The 18,797-nt window shown below is 43.2% G+C and overlaps 1 protein-coding gene and 1 pseudogene across 1 annotated transcript in view; both read left to right on the top strand.

The window, feature by feature from the left end:
- ARHGEF28 (Rho guanine nucleotide exchange factor 28) overlaps nucleotides 1–18,797 on the top strand; it is a 275,217-nt gene that overhangs the window by 16,952 nt on the left and 239,468 nt on the right. The window lies entirely within an intron of this gene.
- LOC129074618 (60S ribosomal protein L29-like) lies at nucleotides 9,518–10,088 on the top strand (annotated as a pseudogene).

The following is an 18,797-nucleotide window of genomic DNA, read 5'->3' on the forward strand; positions in this document are numbered from 1 at the left end:
TTAAAAACAGAAATAAAAAAAAATCTCTTTCCATAGTTTAATATGCTATCTGATAGGTCAAATATGACCTTCAAGTTCATGGCAGTTTCTTAGAGAAAAGCTTCAGGCCAGGCACAGTATTCTAGACCCAGAATTCCAACCTCTCAATACCTGTGCTCTGTTCCCAGGATTTTTTATGCTTTCCAACACCCTGTTTGCATTTTAAATGAGCTGGATTTTAAACTTGAAGGTGACTTCTCATTTAGTGATTCCCAAGGATTTATCTGTTTGCTTTTGTTCTGTTCTCTACCACTCTGCACTTGTTCTTTATTGACCTCGATTCGGTCCCCTTGGGCCTTCTCAGTTTCCAGTGGCATCCCAGGGGTTGGCAGTGGCCATACGCCCTCTTCCTCCGGCCTGGCCATGGTGGAGACAATGAGGGGTACACTTTCTGCAGAAAAACACTTAAAATCAATTTTAGTCAGTCTTACCACCATACACTAGGAATTCTAAACAAAATCTGTTAGTGTTACTTCTCCCTGAAAATGTTTTTATGTTGGTCTAAGTTCTAAATAATTGGTGCTGTCACTGTTGCATTTTAATGCCTATGTAAGCTTCAAATTAGTACATTGTAATGACTTGCCCTTCCATAAATGTGTTCACCATGGAATTTAATTCACACAATTCCCAGTTTTATAGTTGGTCCACAACGCATGCTACATAAGTATTTTTGTGAGAGTAAATTCACAAACATTTGGCATTGTTCAAGTTTGCTTCAGGTCCAGCCTGTCTGTCCAGTATCTGTAGTTCTATTTTTTAAAAAAGATTTTATTTATTTATTTTTAGAGAGAGGGGAAGAGAGGGAGAAAGAGAAGGAGAGAAACAGCGATGTGTGTGAGAGAACATCTATTGGTTCCCTCTCACATACCCCCAACTGGGGACCTGGCTTGCAACCCAGGCCTGTGCCCTGACTGGGAATTGAACCTGCAGTCCTTCGGTTTGCAGGTCAGCACTCAATCCACTGGGCCACACCAGCCAGAGCGCAGTGTCTGTAGTACTATTAAAGAGTACATTTAAACAATAGTTATAAGTAATGATAGCAGAGTGATGGTAAAACCCCAGAAAGGAAACCTTGGGTTATTTTAATTCTATTGTTCTATATCATCCCTTGGAGTTTCTGTGTTTAGAATGTAAAGCAGTGAAACAGTGAGAGCTGTGAGTGTTAATATTTTTCTTTCATAAAAGTTTATATATGAAATATTTTATTGAATTTGAATAATATCTTTCAAATTGAAATTTTAAATGGTTTTGCAACTAAAAGATAGAGGAAAAAAGTTATATGACCATCACAATTTAGCAGTTGCCTCCATTGTATTTTTACATTTGCATTTTTTTTTACTGGTGTGATCATATATGTGCATTTCAATAAAATAAGATTTTCACTGCACTTCTTTTCTGGTCATTATATTGGATTTAAAAACTATTACTGAAAAGTTTGTTGTAGAGAAGAGTGGGATATTAAGTGACCTGCTTTTGGTATCAAATATACTAGGTATGTCACTGGGAGGATCTCTCTAAATGTTGCTCCTGTATCTTCCCATCATATATTATCTGCAAATTTAACGAGAGTCTAGGTTATAGAGAAGCATTTAAACTAGCAGGTCCTGAGTCAATTTTTGTGGAATTCTTCCTGTGGTCTGTGCTCTGTTCCCTATGGTTCAGGTTTTCCCATTTCCCTGGGTGGTTTCCTAACGATAGTCCCTGTCTGCAGGCTCCCTCTGCCTGTCTGCATCCTCCTACCTCCCTTCACTCACACTGTTCCTCTTCCACTCTGCTGAGTGAAGTTTCTAAAATACGAGCCTGAACATGTCAGCCCTCTGCCTAGAATCCTTCACGAGCCCTCATGACTCTTCATGGTCTGGATGCTGTATCCCCCTCTCATCCTTCCCTCCTGCCAAACCGATCTCTGCGAGCTCCCTGAACACACCTTGCTTTTCTGCCTTTGCACTTTTCCCTCTGTGCACTGTTCTCTTTTTTCTCTACTCCCCCGCTCTCTCAAAAACCTGGGCGACTCCTGTGTTTCCTGGAGTCTGGGTCAGTTCCCATTGTCCTGTGTGCTCCATAAGGACCTACGGCCATCCCATCAGAGCACTTACTCCCGCATGTTGTCACCACTGGTGCATGTGTTGTCTGTGATCTCCCCCACTAGACTACAGGCTCCTGGCACCTAGCTCAGTGTCTGGGGCAGACTGTGTGCTCTCAATAACGCATGCATGGTCCTGACCAGTGTGGCTCAGTTGGTTGGGTGTTGTTCTGCAGAGCGAAAGGTTGCCGGTTCACTTCCAGGTCAGGACACATGCCTACCTGGGGGGGGGGGGGTTTAGTCCTGGTTGGGACACAGACAAGGGGCAGCTGATTAGTGTTTCTCTCTTACATCAATGTTTCTATCCCTCTCTTCCCCCTTCCCTTCTCTCTAAAAATAAATAAAGTTAAAAAAAAAATAAGTGCTGTATGAATGCATGGATGGACAGCTACAGATTCCAGCCAGCTGAGTTACAGCGTTTGCAAAAGGATCTCTGATGTGGGACAATTTTCTAGCTTAGAGTCCCAAATCTAGCTGGTCACGAGGACCTCATGGGAGTTTTTGAAATACAATTTCCTGGGCACCAAGACCACTGAAATTAGAATTGTTGGCAAGTGGTAAATGGGAATCTGTATTAAACTCCATTGGTATAAATTTTTTACCTAGAAAACTTTTTATGAAAGTCATGATTGATTATTGCTATTGCTCTCTCTCTGTTCATCAGCTTGCTGCTATGTCTGAGAAAGATTTTGGTAGTCTTGCAGAGTCCTTTCTGCTTAAGAAAATTTGTTTATCCTGTTATAGTTTACAGAGGACTCCTATTCTCATTTAATCCTCAACAATTCTGGTAGGTAGGAAGGTGGGTCAAATTTAATTTTAAAGATGAAGAAACTGGAGCTCAGAAACGTTAAGCAACTTGCCCAGTATCATGCTATTTTTAAAAAGTATCACATTACTAGGTTATTAGAGTTCCTGATCACTTTTTTTCAAAATGCAGAAGTGATGGAATTTCTTCTCAGGTTGTTTCCTAAAAAATAAGCAAAGTAAACATCAACTTTTGCAAAAATGACACACTCCGATGTGTTAGTGTACTGAACTTTTCATTTCATTTTGACTAATTTTAATATTTAACAAAACTTAAAATGGAATTGTAATATCTTTGTGTGATTCTTCCTCAGAAAACATGGTAAAGTACTACAGAAAATGAAGTATTCTAAGCCATTTGGGATTTACTATTATTACCAATAAAATTTACAATAGAGGTTAACAACAAGCCATTTTGAACAAAAGTTTGGCCTTACATCCTTATAATAGCTTCAACTCCTTCTTATTCTCCATTTTACCCTAAAAGTCTTGTGCATTTTTGTTTCCCTGCTTATTTTTCCAAGATGAGTGTGGAGTCTCAGCAGTCTTACATTCCTATGACTTGGATTAATTTTTTCCTCTCTTCCTTCTCCTCTTCTCCATCCTCCTGGCTGTTACTGTCCTCTGGTTTGGGCCATCGATGTCTGTGAATGCTGAGTGTGATATATATATATGCCCACCTGGAATCTACATCCTTTTTCTGGTACTAATTTTAAGCCCTGGACAAAAGGCAGCTTAGTGACATGACTGGCGCAAACACCGACATCTCAGGCTCAGTGTTTGAAACTGAGCCTGTCACTCCCCTACTTCACCCAAAATGACTCCTCCTCAGGCCTCTCCTGTCTGGTTGTTGGCACCTTCCCCAAAGCCGGAAGCCTGAGAGTCTGGTTCTACTTCTCCTCCTTCTTTATTCCCTGGGGGTGACTTTACCTTTTGCGTGGGCCTTCAGTCTAGCACATCATCCGCCCACTGCTTTGCGGTAGGTCAGACCCTGGTCGTGCCTTATCTGGAGCGCTGCCATGCTCCCTCCTTGGATGCGGCCCCCTGAAAATCCACTTTCTGCGCTGACATCAGAATGATCCATCTGTAAATAGAATCGACTACCTCCTTGGATGGGGTGTTCAGGAGCTCCCTGATCCTACGGGAAGAACGTTCAAGGTACTCAACCCATCATTCAAGACTTGCCTTTGCGGCTCCATCTGGTAATGTTGCCCATCTCCAAGTGTGTGTTGCTGTTTGAGAGCTCACTGAACACACCCTGCTGACCCTTGCCTCTCTGTCTTGGCTCTCTTGTCTCCTTTGCCCAAAACACCCTCCCTTTTTGCTCCAAACACCTTTTTTTCTTTTTTAAACTCCTGCCCTTTATGACCAGTTCAGCACTCTCTTTGCCCTGGTGCCCACTCCTGCTCTTTCGGAGGTCTTTAAAGGTATGATCCCCTTTTGGAAATTTCTTATGCCCTTCTGTATACAGTTGAGCTACTTTAAAAAGACTTAAACAGAGGCTTAAATAAGACAAGAATTTGTCTTATGTAAAAGTCTAAGCTGCAGAGTAGGGTGGCTCATTCTGAGGTTATCGAGGGACCACATTCCTCCTGTCTTGTTCTGCCACCCATAGGGCACTGTCCTTACTGGCATAACTGCAGCTGGCTCACCACCACTCTCTGCATCCAGCCAGTAAGAACAGGAAAAGAGACTGTGGAGGGCACCTTCCTTCCTTTGAAAAGCCCGACTCAGACATTGTGTGTATTACTTCTGTTCACATCTCCTTAGCCAAAACGTCCCCATATGCCCACATCTACTTTCAGGGGAGGCTGGGTAATAGTCTTCAGCTCAGCACTAATATAATTATGAGCCATATATGTAATTAAAAAATGCTTTAATAACCGTGTTAAAAAATAAAAGAAACAGGTAAAAACAACCCAGTATACTTAACTCAACATATTTAACCCAATATCTCTAATGTATTGTCACCTCACCTGTATGAATAGCTGCATTTCAAGTGTTCAGTAGGCACATGAAGCTACGGGCTACCGTCGTGGGCAGTGGAGTCTTAGCTGGCTGACCATGGGCCCCGCGCAGGTTGCAGGGCCCTACCACTGAAGCGAAGGGGAGAGAGGGTATCTGGGGTCAGCTGGTAGTTGGTCTCTGTCGTATCTCTTCTTAACTGGCCTCTGCTCCCCGATTCCGATTTGATGCCAGCACTTGGCATTGCCCATGACATGAGGTACATATCTCTACATACCTGTTAGTCTGTCGTTCCTATTGAATTGAGCATTTTAAGGGTGAAGAATTTTTTTTCCAGATCTTAGTTTAGTATTTAACAAATTGTAATGACCTGATTTGTCAAGTGAATGAATAAAGTGAATGGGGATTTCATTTAATTCCTCAACTATTACTTCATTATTCCTCAATGAATGCTTACGAGCCTCCTTACTGATGTGGATAACCCTCTTTCTGGTGCATCACAAGATATATTGTTCTTGGGATGATTTTACTTTCAATTTTTTTGGTACATTGGCCGTGAACTCACATCCAGAGATGCGTTTGTTTGACATCGACATTCTGATATAATGGCAGGTTCTCTGCTTTTATGAATTATGTTGGGAAAATTTGTCCAGTGACCGGAAAATTAATTTTCCTTGAAATCATGAATCTTCTGCCAAGGGTGCCTGTGTGCTGTGAGGGAACAGGATGGGGGTGTTTGCACGGAACCCCATCCACAGAGAGTCCCTGTTCAGTCCTTGGGGAAATATGCCATTTCCGGGAAGTATTATAAATAATATTTGCTACTAGAAGACAGAGGACGAGGATAATATTTTACATGTAAAAAAGGCAAGTCAGCAAAACTTATTAATAATTCCTAGAAGTAAGTGAAACATGTATGCAGCTTCTCATTAAATGAAACGGAGGACTGGCTGTTCCATAAACAAGTTAAGTTCTGGATGTTACAGGCTGTTCCCCCTTCACACAAGCCTGTCGCGCATCTCTCAGAGTCAGGTGGCTGCAGGCACGCCTGCCTGCTCGGGGCTGACCCCTGAGCTGTCACGCCCTTCTCCTACAGGAATGGAGGGCCGTGAGACGAAGGGGAAGTGCACAGGACGGGGTCTCCTCCTCCACGTGTCATTAATAGCAGCCCTCACCCTTTACCCCATCTCTCAGCCACCAGCCCCTGCAAACGGGAGCATCTGCTCCCTACCCCAGAGGTGGTTCTTGATGAGTTTTCTAGGCTAGTCATGCTTTAGGGAAGAATCTTTCAGGGAAATAGCATTTATAGCACCAGTCATCTCTGCCACCATCATGGTAACGACATTACAGTGCACGCATGTGCCAAGCTCTGGCTTGGGGCTCTGTGTGTTACTCATTTTTTTTTATAACAACCTTATGAAATAGGCATTATTATGATATTCATTTTTATAGATGAGGAAACAGGCTCAGACTAAGTGATTTGCCTTGAGTCAGAAGCTTACAAGTTGCCAAACTGGGTTGATACCCATATCTGAATATAAATCAAGAGCCTTTAACCATTATATGATCCTGCCTCCTAAATATCATTTATGTGGGTTTTTTTCCCCTGTTTGATATGTTTCTGGTGGTGGTGGTATTGGGTGGAGAGGATGGGATGAGAGGCGCCCGGGAACACCTGATCTAGAATAGAAAAAGTTGAGGGGGATTTGAATGAGGTTTTTGTAACAAGGATGATTTGTTGCTAGAGTAAGGAGGAGCCAGAAATATCACACTCCCATTCTGAGTATTGGGGGAGCTTTCATTGTGAAACTGTATGTTTAAGGAGCTGTAACCATAAGGTAGTTCAGCCCTCTTGTTTTATTGATCAGGAAACCGGAGCTAGGGACATGAAATTACCTGCTGCAGGGCATGTTTCTGGTGAATAAAGCAAGGACTGCAGACTTGAACTTGCTTCTCGATTCCAAGTGAATTTTATTTAGTTACACCGTTTTAGTGCTACATTTTAGAACTTTGTAACCAACCCTTGTTTGCTATTTCTTTTCCTTATTTATTGTTGTTCAGTTACAGTTGTCTCACCTTTTTCCCCATTGCTCTCCCCTACCCAGTACCCACCCCCAGCCCATCAACACCCCGCTGCATTGTCTGTGCCAGCGAGTCCGCTATTCGTGTTCTTTTGCTTGGCCCTTCCCCTTCTTTCCCCTGTTTTCCCCATCATCCCCTTCACGCCTCTGGTCACTGTCAGTTTGTTCTTTATTTCCAAGTCTCCAGTTCTGTTTTGCTCGCTTGTTTGTTTTGTTGATTAGGTTCCACTTATAGGTGAGATCATGTGGTATTTGTCTTTCACTGCCTGGCTTATTTCACTTAGCATAATGCTCTCCAGTTCCATCCATGCTGTCACGAAAGGTAAGGTGGGAGCTCCTTCTTTCTTTCTGCTGCGTAGTATTCCATTGTGTAAATGTAGCACAGTTCTTTGATCCACTCATTTACTGATTGGCACTTAGACTGTTCCCAGCACTTGGCTGTTGTAAATAACTCTGCTATGAACATTGGGATGCATAGGTTCTTTTGAATTGGTGTTTCAGGATTCTTAGGGTATGATCCCAGCAGTGGAATTGTTGGGTCAAAAGGTAGTTTCATTTTTAGTTTTTTGAGGAAATTCCATACTATTTTCCACAGTGGCTGCATCAGTCTGCGTTCCCACCAACAGTGTGCTAGGGCTCCCTTTTCTCCACAACCTCGTCAGCACTTGTTGGTTGATTTATTAACAATGGCCATTCTGACTGGTGTGAAGTGGTATCTCATTGTGGTTTTAATGTGCATCTCTCTAATGGCTAGTGATGCTGAGCATTCTTTCCTGGGTCTCTGGGCCCTCTGTATGTCCTCCTTGAAGAAGTGTCTTTTCAGGCCCTTGGCCCATTTTTTAATTGGATTATCTTCCTGGTGTAGAGTCTGTTCTGTGTTTTTGTTTGTTACCAGTAGAAGAAGTGCCTGAAAATATAAGAAGGGAGTGTGTACTTGCTTCAGAAATAATAGCAGGGTCATGGAGAAGCTCGGGGAGAAATGTGTTCCTCAGCTACCCAAAGCCGCAGGCAAAGGGCGGGGCAGCATAGTGGGCGGTGGCGGCGAGGAGCCGGTGCGTGAGCCCCTGAGCCCCTCTGCAGTCAAGGAGGCCTGTCACAGACGACTTGCGTGGGGCCTTCAGAGCGCCTGCCTCTCCACCGCCTGCAACCTTCGCGCAGGCCCGGTTTCTCGCACGGGTTGGGCTGTCTCCACTTCGATGGATTGCAGAAGGGAGAAGTGTCTGATCTCACCACCAGGGTTGTAGCAGGAGGAAGTATGTTTTGGGAATTCTAGATGGGAACTCTGATGGTCTTATGAAAACGTGGGTAAATATGATGCTTAGGGCAACACCCACAGGCTGGTATCTGAGATAAAATGGGTCTTGTGGGCTGGTCTGCATGTCTAGCCCCCATGGTATGTGGGATTGTTCTGGAGCTACAAACAATGCACTTGTGAGCCTTTGAGTCTGGCCCCTTGATAACCTGAGATTGAATCTACCTCTATACTCATACATAGGGTTCTGCGCTACCCAAATGAAAACCTTGTCTATGTCAAAGTTGCATAATAATTAGTGCATGAGGAAAAAATAGACACTTGGAAACATTACAACTCAGGAAGACCTAAATACTTTTGCAAGACAACTACTCAAAACAGTTAGGTCTAATATGTTTAGGCGAGTTAAGATGTGAGCTTGAATGGGGTAAGATTTCACAGGAGTTCAGCCCTGGCCTGCTCTCATCTGTTGAGGCTCTGACAGCCTGCTGAGTTTGGGCCTTAGAAGGAGGTTGAAATGCTCTTGGCCTTGTGGTCCAAATAATGAGATCTGAATGAGATAAAGGTGGGTTTGATTCCCAGCTCTATCAGGTTTGTTTGTTTTTTCTTAAGCTGGTGATTATGACCCCTCAGCCTGTTTTCTCATCCATAAGATGGGAAAAAAACACCACTTTGTGTACTACTGTGCAGAATAAGTGATTAACATGTGATAAGAGGCAGCTCCAGCTTTCCTGCCTAGCAGGAATAGAGGGAAAGCCATTGAACTAGAAGGCTTTCCCTAGAAGGCTTTTTGTCTTGAAAGTATGCACATCATTTCACTTAGGTTGTTATTTGGGGGAAGCGGGGGATGTTAAAGGTCTCACCCAAGCTATCCTTGTAGCTGTCACTATGGGAAGTGCTGGCCGACAGGATCTGGTGTACAGTAAACCCGCAGCCAAAAAGTAACAATCGAGATCACATGGCATATACACAGACATCCCTTATTTTTCACTTTTTATACTTTGAATGTTTTTGTTATTAAATATTCCTCAGAAGTCATCATTTTTAGTGATGGTATAAAATTCTCTGTTATTGTACTATTCTCAGTGTCGGGCTTTTGGGTTATTGCCAACATTTTGTTCATCTCAATACATGAAGTGCATCTTTGTCTATATCTATGGCTCAGTGTCTACGAGGGAAGAAGCCATTTTATGTTTGTACTGTGGTTTTAAGTTGGAAGCCTGAGTTGCGGCTCCAGTGAGCAGTGGCTGTGCAGCACCCGAAGCCGTCCGCGACTCCCGTGTGGCTGCACAAGTGCCAGGGAAGACAGGGAGACTGGCGGCCTGGCTGTGGGGAGTAGAGGCTGTGAGGCAGGGGTGGTGCAGACATGGCCAAGTCCAAGAACTACCCCATGTACAACCAGTCCCCAAAATGGCACAGAAACAGTGTCAAGAAACCCTGATTGCGAATATACGAATCTCTTAAGCGGGTAGACCCCTGTTTCCTGAGGAGCACACACTTTTCCAAGAAGCACAACAAGAATGGCCTGAAGAAGAGGCGGGCCAACAATGCCAAGGCCATGAGCGTGTGTGCTGAGGCTATCAAGGCCCTCATAAAGCCCAAGGGGGTCAAGCTCTCAATCCCAGAGGGTGGCAGCTGCAAGCTCAGTTGACTCGCCTGCATTGCTCACCCCAAGCACGGGAAATGTGCCCGTGCCTGCATTACCAAGGGTGTTGGGCTCTGCTGGTCAAAGGCCAAGGCCAAGGCCAGGGCTCAGACCAAGCCCCAGGCTGTTCCTGAAGCTCTTGTTCTGGCTCAGGCTCCAGCTCAGGCTCCAGCTCAGGCTCCCAGAGGCGCCCAGGTCCCCACGAAGGCTCCAGAGTAGAGGCCTTGGACTGCGCATGTGAGGACAGAAGGGCTGGTGTGACGCCTGGGCTTCTGTCAGCATGAGGTTGGTGTCCTCCTGGGCTATTTGTACAAATAAACCTGAGGCAGGAGCTGTCTGGGGGAAAAAAAGGAAAAACAAACAAACAAAAACAAACCCAGCCTGAGTTGAAATCAGGTGCTTCAACCGTCCCGGGACCCAGCTTTCTATGCTCCATTGTCATTGACCTGCTTGCTCTTGAGCATATAAGACCCAGGAACTTGCTCTTCTCACATTGATTTCTTTGCCATCAGGCACAGAATAGGTCCTTGTGAAAGGCTATGGAAGTGAACATAGAGGAGTTTTGGTGAAGAGAGTTTTGCGAAGCTCCAGTCTATGCTTTTCTTCTTCCTTCTGCTGACTGTTCTGAAGTTTTAGGGAATGGGCAGTGGGTATAAAAAAGATATGAACTTTTCTCTCAAGAAGTTAACTGTCTAGTTGAAGAGAGAACACCAGCAGAAAGGAAGAGTTAAAATTTAGTAGAAATCATATGAACTGGAAGTCTGGTTAGGAGCTCAGAAGTAGGAGAGGGAATCCTTACTGCTGGGGTAATCAAAGGTGTAGTGGAGCAGGTAAAATGAGTTGGATTTTAGGATTTACTCATTATCTACCATTTAGGTAGATAGAGGGGGTGAGGGACGGGTGCTTTAGGCAGGAGAGCCAGTATCAGTAAAAGTGCAGGAGTGAGGCTGAGTGTGGACCATAGCAGGGACAGTGTGCAAATCTGGGGGAACACAAGGAAATAGAATTAGCCAGGTAGGGCAGGGCCCCAGTAAAGAGAGTTGTAAGGCAAACAATTCCAAAGAGGCATAATAAGCCGTAAAGAGTCTGTAGGTTCTTGAGTGGCATGAGGAAAGTGGTGGAACTGGAAATTCAAAGGTGGTGTCAGAAATCTGTCTGAGAAGGCCACTTGTAAGTACGCAAGTACTTGGTAATAATGCTACTTTACATATCTGGTATCCTGAAAAGTTCCCACAAATCTCATTGAGTTTCTACATGTGTAGGAGTGGGCAACGATTGCTGTCCCCATTTTCCAGACAGGGACTGGAGCTCCCAAGGAGTGGGTGGCCCCTCACAATCACGTAGTTAGGAAAGGGCAGATCTCCTCACGCTTGACCCATTGTTTTTCCAGTGATATGTCAGGGTGCAAGGGCCGTGTCTTCTAGACACTTAGGTCTTTGTTGGGGAAACTGTTTCTAGGAAAGAAAAGGAGGGTGACAGTGTGTAGCTGGTGTATTTCAGGTACTTTCCATACATTCGAGCCTATCACCCTAACAGCCTTGCAGCTGCGTTTTACAGATGCTGGAATTCAGGTTTGAAGAGGTTAAGCATGTTGCCCAAAGCTGCACATCTGGTTAGCGGCAGATTGGGAGCCCTCCTCCAGGGGCGCGTGCCACTTTACTGCCTTGGTTTTTTCCAGTATCTTGACACTTGGACACGTTGCAGCTACTTTTATTTCCTGCTTTGCTTAGGAATGTGATAGGGTTGATTTTTCAGGGGATTATATATAGAAAACTAAATTATTTTGGAATGAGTTGAACTAAAGCATGTGTCTTGGCTTAATATTATGCTGTATTTTATGATGGTGAATGTGTATATTAAGAGTAAATATTAGGAATTTCAAAAAGCTAATTAGGATAAATGTAGGATTTTGATCTCTTTCAGGCTTTTGGGGATTTATACTTGTACTTCTTCTTAGCCACGCTTTCACCTTCAGGATAGAGACTTGTGTCATAAGGTGCCGAGCGAGTGGAACTCTGCTTATGTCTGTAGTCCTCCTTGCTGGCTTGCACACAGCTCTAGAGAAGGAACTTCAAGTGCTACACATAGTTTATGTTCTGTGTCCTCAGTGCTTATGCTGAAATGCATCTTTCTGTCCTTCCCTTTCCTCTAATTAACTTGTATGCATGCCTTCAAGACGCCACATGCCCCGCTCCAGGAGCGGGTGTGGTGTACCTGCCCTGTGTTTACTTCCAGAAAGATGGCATGGGGTGAACTTGTACATGCAGTATTTGGGGTGGGGAGATACTGAATAGGCCATTCTGGTAGAATGGTTGGTTTGTAAAGGGACATTGAAATAAGTGGAGAGTGCCTCAGCCCTAGTTCTTGGGCGCCAATAATAAAAACGGACTTTAATGCCTAAATACGACCTTAACTGCCTCCATGTCATTAATGGCTTATGAATGTACCCCTGTTTAAGCACCCTAGCCATGCACCCTCGTCCACGGCACTGGGGCAGGGAGAGGGATGATGCATTCCCATTGGTTTCTATAAGGACAGTGTGATTCTACTTCTTGTCAAAGATGTGGGGAAAGTCCAGGTGCAAAAGGAAGAAAAAAAGGAAGGAGGCCAGACAATAAGAATCTACAAATGTCTGTCCTAGGGAAGAAAGGAAATGTTGTGTGAGGCAGTGGGAGGGATTCCCACAGAGCAGCCTTGACTGGCAGGCACAGTAAGATAGCCTTTCCTCTCCGGGCAGAGGTTTCGAGTGGGCGAAGGGGGTTACCCTTCCCCCCAGCAGTGTTTTAAGAAGTCGAATCTTTGGTCGTGGGCCCCATGGACTGGAGAGAGCTAGGGCTCAAAGGAGGGAGACCAGTTGGGAGACTGGTCCGTGTGCAGGAAACACAGAACTGAAAATAGGGAATTTACCGTGAGTCATGAGGGATTAGAACTCGCTGACCTTGGGCAAGTCATCAGACTTTCCTTGCCTCAGGTGTCCACAGCCGGGTGATTTTGCTGGCCCACTCAGGGAAACAGGGTGGGGATGAACTCATCAAAATTTTTTGGTCCAGATTCAGGTTAATCATGGAGACATTTTTGGCTTGTAGCTTGTTTGTACTCTGTGTGTATGATACTTTTCTAGCCACCATTCATTTTTCTTTTTCTGAAACGAAAAGTTGAGGTGTGTGAAAACCTGACATTCACAGTAATGGGAGCACGTCCTTGCTTTGCTAGGGAAAGCTTTCACCTCCCGATTGTGTGTTCATCTGGCCGTTGGCACATTCTGAGCCAGGAATGGGACAAAGTTAAAGGTTGTCTGAATACTGATGTAAAGTCACAGTGGGCAGGGAAAACCATCTATTTGGATTATGAACAGAATCTATACAGTGGCCTATTCACTTCTATGTTAATTGTGCCCATTTGAGTGGAGTTAAACAGCATTTAGAAAATAAGGGAAAACGCCTTCAACAAAGATCTTTTCATGGATGGCTCTTGGTTCTCCGGCTCTTAGAAAAAAAATCCATATTTTCTCCTCGAGTCTTGTCATGCTTCTAGCAGCAACTAGGAGTTTGGCCTCACTGTCGTTCACAGGCCAACACATTGAATCCCAAAGTGGAGCTTTACTAGAGCTACAGTTTTTCATTGGTTTTGAATGATTTTTTTAACCTGTTTAATATTGCATTTTTATCTTGAGGGATCATTTCTAGATATTCTCACATCGGAATTGTACTTTGCAACAAACATTCACACATTATCTCATTTTGTTTCTTCAGGCCCATCCGGGATAACTTCTGATATCTTAAGTTAATTTTCAGTGGGGTTTGTAGGAAAAGACTTTGCTCTGTCTGGACCTCAAAAACTCACAAATAGAGTTCATTGTCCCTTTATTTAAGTAGCTCATAGTGTTTTATACACATTAATTCATTAATCCTCACAAAAGCCCTGTGTGTAGGCAGTGGAAAACATTTTTCCCTGCTGCAGTATTTACACACCGAGAAACCAAATCATGGGGCAAAGGCAGGGTGGGGCCTGCGGACGGGAGCCAGGGGCGCTTGGGCTGCCCAGTTCTCAGTCTGGTCCTCTTCCCTGACCATTATAGAACCTGAACTCATTTTTCCTTTGGAAAATAATCATTATTTCCAAGGAAAATGGCCCTGTATACCAAATTCTACCTGGAGAATGGAACTGTAAGAGGGAAGAGTGTGGGGGTGGTGTTTATCACAAAATAGTTGATGTGTTTTCATTTTCTTGTGTTGTTGTCACGCATTTGACCATAGCTGGAACCCACATGAGCAACATGGTGGTGTGTTTTGTGTCTAAAACTACATCTAAGATGTACCCATCTCATTTCTATATTGATGACTTTCCAAGTGTTAGAGTAAGGCGGCCTCTGTTGGGCCAGCCTACCCTGTGCCATAGCTGGCAGAAAGGTCTTACTTATTCTTTTCTCACATTTCCACTTTCCCAAGGGCAGGGAACCATCTCTAAAAGGAGTTGGTGGACAGAATAAACTGCAGACTTGGTATCTCAGGGCTTACATGACAGTTCTCATATCCTATTTCCAGTTTATCAAGAAATCCTGTTGGCTGTACCTTCAGAATATGTTCAGAATCCAGTTACCGCTCCACCTCTGACTTGCTACCTCTCTGTTCTTACCCGCCATCACCTGTTGCTTGGATTATTGTGGTGGCTGCTAGCAAGGCCCCTGCACTGCCCTTGGCCCCTGTCAGTCAGTGCAAAGCGTAGTAGTTGGAATGACACTGCGGGTATATATACAAGGTCTGTCTGGAAAAAGTCCAACTATTGGTAATATAATGAGAATGGTACCACATCGATGTAACCTGGCAGCCAAGGAGAGTGGACTGGAGTGTGCATGCATGAACAATGACGACTTCACTGGGCTAGTCAGTGGGGGCGGTAGACACTATGGAGCGAGCATGTGTACTGTGTGGCTGTTGCATTCCAAATGACTGAGCAAGCAGAGCAACGAATCTGTGTCAAATTTTGCATTAAGCTTGAACATCCTTTGTGGAAACTATTCAGATGATTCAGGAGGCTGAAGCTATGGGCAACTGGTGATTGGCAGCTTCATCACAGCAGAGCACCTGCTCATGCATCACATTTCATGCAGAGTTTTTTTGTAAAACACCAAATCACCCAGGTGACTCAGCCCCCATACAGCCCAGATTTGGTGCCCTGTGGCTTCTGGCTTTTCCCTAAACTAAAATCACCTTTGAAAGGGAAAAGATTTCAGACCGTCGATAAGATTTGGGAAAATATGATGGGGCAACGGATGGTGATTGGAAGAACTGTGTGAGGTCCCAAGGTGCTTATTTTTAAGGCGAGTGGAGCGTCATTGTCCTGTGTACAATGTTCCTTGTATTTTGTCTCTTCTTCAGTAAATGTCTCTATTTTCCATAGTCCATGGATGGATACTTTTTGGACAGACCTGGTATGTCAGATCATGTCTCTTGTCAGCAGAGAACCCTCAGACAAGTCTTCTTCATACTGAGAAGAGAAACCAAAGAGCACATGATGACCTAGAAGGCATTATATGATCAGTCCTTCCTTTTTTTCTCTGGCCTCGTCTTTTATTCCTTTCCTTTTCACTCATTCTGCCTCCTTGCCGTTCCTTGATGATGCCCACACGTGTTCTCACCTTGCTTCAGCACTTCCCACTCTCTTCTTCCACTGCTTGAGACCTGTAGTCCAGACATTAGCCTGGCTCTCTCTTCTGTATCTTTTGTCTTCGCTCAGATGTTATAACCAGGTCTTTCCTGACCATTGTATTTAAAATTGGACCTCACCATTTACTTCTGCCACTCTTTCCTCATTTGTTTCATTTTCTAAATAGCACATATCACTTTCAAGTGTACTATAAAATTTTCTTTATTGCCTAAATAAATTATGTTGTAAGTTTCAGAAGGGCTGGGATTTTAGTTCCTTTCGTTTAATTATACAGATGCTCCTCCACTAACAGTGGGGTTACCTCCCGATAAACCCATTATTAGTTGGAAGTATCCTAAGTCAAAAATAGATTTAATATGCTTAACCTACCTTAAACATGCTTAGAACACTTACATTAGCCTGTAGTTGGACAAAAATCGTCTTGCTTGCCACTGTCCAGCATCACAAGAGAGTATCATATTGCATATCACTAGCCCAGGAAAAGATAAAAATTTGAAATTTGGCATATGGTTTCTGCTAAGTGTGTATAATTTTGACCATAGTTATGTTGAGAAATCATTAAGTCGAACCATCATAAGTTGGGGACCATCTGTATCTCCTCAGCAAATAATATCTTGGTGCCCAGTAGATGCTCAAATATTGTTGAATGAATATTCAGTGTTTTCAAAACAGTAACTTTTGCCCTCCAGCCTTAGTCAAAAAAATATACTGATTGGACTTAGTCTCCTAATTAAATTTTGGTATGTACGGAGCATGGAGGAAGATGCAAGAGAAATGATTTCACTGGGGAGCTAAGACAAACACATTGAAACGATGATCAAAAAGTGCTGAGATATATAACTACTTGTTAGATTATAGGATAAATAAAAGATGTAGGGATGGTTATTGGGAACATGGTGGAAGGGAGAGTGTTAGAATCTGATCCTGAGTGTCTGTACTACTACAGGTGTGTGCCTCCTGCATTCCATTTGGTCCTCACAACAGGTATTGGAGACGAGTGAGGTAGTCCGAGGTCATGGAGCTAGTAGGTGCGTGAGCCCATTCACAGATTATCTCTTCATTTTCTTTCTTTGCTATTTAGTCTGTCCAATGAAGTTTCAAGCACTATACCTTTTATTGTCAAAGATTCTATTTGGTTGGTTGTCAAGTTAGCCCGGTCTTTTAAGATAGTCTTCTGATTCTTTCTTATGTTTTCATTTATTTTTTAAACATCTTTATTTAAGCACATTTATATTATAGAATATTCAGTGAGTCTAGTATTTGCAGTTCTGAGGGTCTAATCCTGGTGTGTGTACTGTTTTTTTCATGATGGATAGTTTTGCTGAGTGTTTTATAATTTTGACTTGTGAATCTATGACCAATGAGAATTAAACTGTGGGAGTCTTGTAATTCTGAGTTAACCCCAAATGCATCATTACAAGTCTGGTGCTATTTTGGGTATTAATTTTCAATTGAAGATTTCCATGGGACATTTTACTTCTCATAGTTCTGGAGGGTGGAAGTGTCAGATCAGGCTGCCAGCATGGTCAGGCGAGGTCCCTCTTCAAGGTTGCAGACTTCTTGCTTTCTCACATGGTGGTAGGGGCTAGGGAGCTCTGTGGGGTGTTTTTTATCAAGACACTGATGCCATTCGTTGGGGTTCCACCCTCATGACCTAAACATCTCCCAAAGGCTCTACCTTCTAACCTTGAGGATTAGCATTTCATATATAAATTTTGGAGGCGGACACAAACACTCAGGCCATAGCAGGCGTGCAAACACCTATGTATTCTGTTGCTGCTAATGGTAGTTTTTCAGGTTGCATTTCTTTTCCAAAGCAGGCAGAGAGTAGTTCAGTTTATGGCAGGCGAAGATCTGCCTTGATTTGGCATTTATGGCCTTAGGTTCTGCAAAGTGTCACTTTTAGTCCTAGTTCCTTTGTTAATAGTGCATTTTTCAAAACGTTGAGCTCAATTTTGCTTTAGGAAACATACTGTTACACAAGAGCCATAGAAAGCATGACCTGAGAAGGGGACTTTTAGTTTTCCTGAGGACTTGAATAAATACTGCAGAGATGGAAAAGGCCCAAGTTCTACCTGCCTCACAACAGGTATTGCATTGTTTGGAGAACATCCAATCTTAAGAGTCACCCACTTGTCCAAGTTCAGATTGCCTAGAAAGACAGAGCCTTATTCTTTGGTTTCTTTTGGTGAGGAATATCAACAAGGAAATTTCGTGCCATAAAATGAAACCATTCACTCCAACGGAATCTGTGCAGATTTAGATATTAAAATACTTTTTATAATACTTTTGATATATTGAATTAAGACTAGTATTCTATTTAAATTTTTTATTGTAAATGAATAGTAATATATTATGAAGTATGAGTTGGGTTATTGAATTCTAATTTAAATTAAAATATGTAACAATTCTAATGATATAAAAAATTGTATATGCTAGTTTCCTGGGGGTTACACCAAAGACAGTATTTTGTAGTTGATTAGTATGACTTTCTAGAATGTAGAAACTAGCCTGTGAGGAATCCCTTTTCTGGAGGAGACATTTTGAGGCCAGCTAGCCTTTCTCTTTGAGGAAAAAGCACACCTAAGCCATCAGAAGCAAAATGACAATCTATCCAAAATTTCAAAGGACATGGGACAGTTTTTCAGTGTTTAGGACTATCTCTGTTGCAGTACACTGAACATTCCTGGGTGCTAAGCTCCAAGGGTCTGTTCTCCCCAACATCTGGCACCTCATTTCTTTCCCCATTCTTGTGAGCATACCTAGGACTCACCAATAGAAAAACAGACAAAACAAAAGCCCTTTCATTTTTTAAAAAAGAAACACCATTCCATTTATGTCTGTCTGTCTGTATGTAAATCCTCACCTGAGAATATGTTTATTGATTAAGAAAGTGGGTGGGGAGTGGGGGATGGGGGGGGGAGAGAGAGAGAGAGAGAGAGATTGAATTTGGGATCAAAACCCACAATCTAGGGATGTGCCCTGACTGGGGATTGAACCTGCACTTTTTGGTGTATAGGATGATGTTCCAACCACCTGAACCACCTGGCGAAGGCCCTTTGTTTATTTTTTGACTTTTGATATTATTTTATATTACTTTCAGGTGTATAGCATAGTGGTTAGACAATTAGATAATTTACAAAGTGATGCCCCTGGCACTGTACAGTTATTACGATATTGTTGATTATATTCCCTATTCTGTACTTTACATCCCCATGAGTATTCTGTAACTACCAATTTGTATTTCTTAATCCCTTCAGC

The sequence above is a fragment of the Pteronotus mesoamericanus genome, unplaced genomic scaffold (assembly GCF_021234165.1).
Source record: "Pteronotus mesoamericanus isolate MK-2021 breed Mesoamerican mustached bat unplaced genomic scaffold, CSHL_Meso_final contig_50, whole genome shotgun sequence".
Classification (NCBI taxonomy): domain Eukaryota; kingdom Metazoa; phylum Chordata; class Mammalia; order Chiroptera; family Mormoopidae; genus Pteronotus; species Pteronotus mesoamericanus.